The sequence below is a fragment of the Rhinatrema bivittatum genome, chromosome 6 (assembly GCF_901001135.1).
Source record: "Rhinatrema bivittatum chromosome 6, aRhiBiv1.1, whole genome shotgun sequence".
In the NCBI taxonomy this organism is placed as follows: Eukaryota; Metazoa; Chordata; class Amphibia; order Gymnophiona; family Rhinatrematidae; genus Rhinatrema; species Rhinatrema bivittatum.
The window spans coordinates 341,498,030-341,503,294 of NC_042620.1; positions in this window are offsets into that span (position 1 = coordinate 341,498,030).

Below are 5,265 nucleotides of genomic sequence, written 5' to 3' on the forward strand. Positions count from 1 at the left end.
TACCATAAATAATTCTCATACACTTTTAGTGGCACTATTGGCAAGATCTGACGTGAAGGAGTAAATCAGCAAAGTCGAGCAGCTGTGCACTTCAGTGGAAGCAGGGGCTCTTAAGTGCCTGAGCACAAAAGCAGGGGCAGCTTTTCAATCAGCATTTGACATCCAAAAGGCCACCTGAAAATCAGATTAGAGTCTTGCATGGGGGTGCATATTTAGTATACAAACCAAAGAGCAAGTTGGACCTCTAGCATACTGAGAATTGCCTGCCTGCATGCCGGTGCAAGATCATGCCTAGACCCGCTGGCCAATCGGATTTTCAGGATATCCACAAAGAATGAGTCATACTTACATACGCAGCCGATGACCGGTGCAAATTCTAAACACGGGCAGGTCTTTATTTTTTTTTTTTTCTAGCAGGTCAAAAGATGCGGAATCGGTGGGGAGAGCAGGAGAGAAATACTTGACCTCTCTTACCACACAAACGGATCTCCACCCAGGGCTCTGCTGTTACCACAGACTTTAACTTTACTTATATAGAAGATGTAGAAAAGAGACAGCCTTTTCACGGTCAGCTGGCCTGTCAACATTGAACAGGTAACTTTTCATCTCCCCCTGCTCCTCTGTGTCAAAGACCAGACTTTCCAGTGGGTTTGATTGGAGTTTTAGATGTTAGGATCCAGGACACAAAAAAAGACAGGCCGATGCAATGTGTCGGTGCAGGGGAAAAATGGTCGCTCGTGACCGAGAGCCCGCTTTCCTAACGCGTCCCCAGCACGCGATGCAGTGGGCAAATGAGCTGCCGCGTTAAAAAGGAGGGCGCTGGGGCAAACTGTGCGTCCCTAGGGCCTCCTCGGCTTCGGGCGCCCGGGAGAAGTGGCTGTGCACGGATTAGGAAAACGGACCCTCGGAAACCAAGCGTCCGTTTGCCTAACCTGACTGCCGTCAAGACATTTTATTCTTTTTATTTATTTTTTTTTTTTCACGTTGCCGCTTTCTGTGGCTAATAATCGTCACGATATTAAGCCGGAAGAACCGCAGAAAAGCAGTATTTTCTGCTTTTCTGCTAAATCTCCGAGGTTTCTCAATGCCAGCTCCAGGGCTAGGTGTAAATTTTTAAGGGTTAAAGTGTGCGCGTCGGGCGCACGGTTATTTTTTTTTTTATATATATATATATATATATAAGGGGGTAATAGCTAATCGCCTCATCAACACGGCATTTACATGCAGTGAGCGCTATTAGCTAGGCGTTGGTTTGGATGCGCATTTTGGACGCGCTCATCCCCTTATTGCCTGAAGGTCTCTTTTCGTTCATGGCAGAAAACGTTCCAGTGCTGTCCAGCTGGTGTGGTAGGATCCACTGTGTGTTACTTTCTGCCTACTACCTCAGAACACAGGCCTATGATCAAAAGGTTGATCAGGAATACAATTTCCCGGGGCGCAGTCAATGCACAGACCCCAGGGAAAAGTGGACCACTAGTAAGAATAGTCCGCAGGAAAGGCAGCTCTATTGCTTATGGAGCCAGAGGGATCCCGCTCAGAGGAGAGGGGATACGGGCTGGATCCTCAAGAGGGTCTTCAGATTCTTCTGGCATCCTGACTCTCCGCAGAGCCCACCAGCATAGCTCTCACGCCCATGGCTCCTGGAGAAGTCTTTAGACTTATCTCAGGAACCCCGGTATAGAGCTTGCTGGCCAAGACCATAGGACATATAACCTGAGGGCTGAACTGGACTGTAACCAATTCCCTACATAAGGATATGGTTTTGCTCTACGCTAGACAAAAGGGCCTTGCACACAGAAGTAGAAACAAAATATGCAAATATAGTTCATGCATATCCATGGTGGGTATCCTGAAAACCAGACTGACCTGGATTGAGAACCACTACACAACACCACCCATTTCTGGATCTAGGAAGGGTCGTTTTCAAAGTGCGGGAATGGTCTTTTACAAAATTGCTTGCCTGATATGTAGGTAAAGATACACAGGTAAGATCTCTATGTGCGTGCTTTTACCCAGTGAGAAGAGTGGGTTGGGAATCTGCGCTTACACACGTACTTCTGAATTTTCAAAAGCATGGACCTATTTTTCTCCCTCAGAAAAAAACTCTGCATTCGGAACGTGTGTGCAGGCGCAGGTAATTCTGTTAGGATAATTTTCAAAAGGGAAAGTATATTTTCTCATTGAAGTCCGAGGTTATAAAATACTCAAAAGACTCTGCACAAAGGCAGGCAGTTACAAGATTGTCCCCTAGGTATGGGAACCTGGTCATCTCACGCAGCGGATTGAAATTTTAATAGCTAAGCCCCTTTGGACATTTTTATTCCAGTTTTTAGACATTCCTTTCCCACGTAACCAGCTTTTCAAAAACGAACCCTCAAAGGGAGCTCAATACTAGGTAATTGGTAGCTCAGTGGGAATCAGTTTGGTACTTTCAGAAAATGAAATAGGATGCAGCTCTGCACAAGATGACAAGATGATTTTTCCATCTTTAAAACCGGAAGTCTAAATCAGCATTGCCTTCTGCTTGCAAACTAAATACAAGCTGGCTGATCACAGGAATACTAAAGAGAATCGGAGCTGCCAGGGCCCTTTTTCTTTTCCAAAATGCTTCTGTTCTAGGAAAGACGCAGGCTTCTAGTCAAAGTCCATGGATTTTGCAGGGAGAGGAAGAAAGGGTTATTTCGCCATTAACCACACCAGCAAGCCAGAACCTTTGCTATGGCTTTTTTTTTTTTTTTGCTTTTTGCTTTTCCAAGAGACAAACACTTATCATTGTCATCAGCATGGCTGAACTAAGCGTCTTAGCAACACTGCTCAGCAACTGAATTAGGGATGGTACACAGGGATGACAGCTCAGAGGAAGCAGAGAATAAAACATTCCTCTTAAGAGACTTTTCAGGGAAGTTCAATATATTGACAATACAGTGTGAAAATACCACAATCTGGGGGGGTGTGGGCAATTTTCAGTCGCGCCTGCACAGCGCCCAGATCCTCGCTATCCAAAGCGAAACCCGCACAGTTTAACGGCATGGGAGAGGGGGCGGTGGAAACCCTCAAAAGGCATTTTCTCGCAGGTAGCCCTGCATTTACCCATGGGAAGACCTTTAAACTTGGCCTCCAAAACTCCCATGGCTAGCAGTCATGAGACAGCGTACAATATCTACATTTTGTTGTGCCTAAATACAGAGAAAGCCATACTAGAAACAGAAAATGAATTCTGTTATTTAAAAAAAAAAAAAAAGTAGCTCAATGTTCGATTTGTTGACCAGCGGACCAATTGCCATTTTTTGAATGCTAGCTCCGTGGATTTACACAATTTTACTTTCACAAATAGTGATCCAGGCTTGTACCGTGCCAGTCTAAACTATTTCAATGGGTTGTTTGTGGGAGCATCATCTCCAAATGATCCAGAATATGGCAGCTAAATCCACCTTTGGCCGGTGCCATAGAGTTAGTACGAATCTCCTTTTAGCAAAACTGCATTGGTTGCCGATCGAGGTGCGGGTGCATTTTAAGATCCTTAGCATTAGGGCATTGAGAGCAAATGGTCCAAGTTATCTGCAAGATAAATTGAGGTGGTATCAGATAGGGCGGGTGTTGAGATCAAATCATGGAGCATTATTACAAGTGTCTACTTTTAGGGAAGTTCTCTAAAGGGAGCTATACTTTATAGTGAGGAATCTTCCAGCAATGGAAGGTCCAGAGAAGTGAGAGATGGGTGAGTGACTGATATGAGGATCCTTCCGCCCACAGGAGATGGGTTTGAAGGTATACAAGAGCTTTTTCGTCAATAAGCAGGGCTGAATTAGTCATAACATATGGGCAATGTCATCTAGTGGCACCAAACAGACCTCTCTGTCTGAGAGGCCGATGCAATTATGTGTGCTGAAAGCGGGCACTGACTTTTCAACACCCGCTTTTTTAATTCACGCACGACGCCCGCAAGGGGGGCGCCCTGCAATATGCAAATTTGGGGGTCGCGCTAGGAAGGAGGCGCTAGGGTCGCTTGCGATAAACACGACGAGTTTATCGGCGGCCATTTTCATTACTGGCAGACGGCCAGGTTATGAAAACCTCAATTTATCCAGGCAGGCGTTAATATCTGAGCGATAAATGTTCATCTGAGACGCACATTTATCTTTTTGCATTCGGAGTGATTGAGTAATAGCCGCATTCGCATGCATTTGCATGTGTCGAACGCGCATTAAATAGGTGCTAATCCTCCTATTGCAGTAGGGGGTGGATTAGCGCCTATTTATCCTGCGTCCGACTGTGGGTTAACGGTGCGCTCGGCTGAGCGCACTGTATTGCATCGGCCCCTTAGCTAGTAGAGCTTTTGCTCTACTGAGAATATGCGGGAACTCCCACCTGGGCGTTGCCTCGTGAGTCCCCTCAGTCTTTTTCTGTCTGAGCATAGCACCGAAGTGTACCTCTTTCTTTGTTTTTCAGTGTATATCTTTACAATTCTTTTTAAAGCATTGCTGCAGCACTTTTTCAGTGCTGTACTTTTAAAAGGAAAAGAGCTTTTCTTCAGAATGTATATTTTTCAAAAACCCACTGTAAGTGGGTTTAAGAACTTTTCCTTCTTTTTTCTGCTTTGCTGCCTTGGCAGCTCCTCAATAGCACTTCAGTGTTTTGAAAAGATTAAATAACAAATAAGAAAAAGAAAACTATCTAAAATCGGGCCTTTTCTGGTCTCCTCTGAAGAAAGGACCCAAGGGTCCTCTATTTCCTCAGAGTGGAACAAGAGCACAAAACACAGAGTGGAACAAGAGCACAAAACACAGAGCTTGAGGACTCCGTATTATACTCCCCAACCTATTTCGCCATGGGGGGGGCTCCGAGACTTCTATAAATAGAGCCAGCCTCTAGCTCCTGAACTTCTGGAGTTGTCAAAGCACCTGGCCCTGATGGAGATATGGAAACACTGCCTGCTCTACAATGCACCATCAATGCAAGTCCAGAGCTCCACACCAATGTCTGGCACCACGGATACAATTCTTGCACCACCAATGTAATTCCAGCACTGCAAGTCCAGCTGACACACCCATGTAATCCCAGTGGGTGTTGACGATACAATTTCAGCAGGTGCTGACAACCCTCCAACCCTCTCCTCTCACTTCTCCAAACCATCGTTTCACGCACACCCCCCCTTCTCCTCTCATCCCCTTGAAGCATCCTCCATCCATCTGCCCACATCTACGCTGCCTTCCACCCTCCCCCATCCCTACTCACACCCGGAGGCCTGGGAATCTCCCCTCCCAT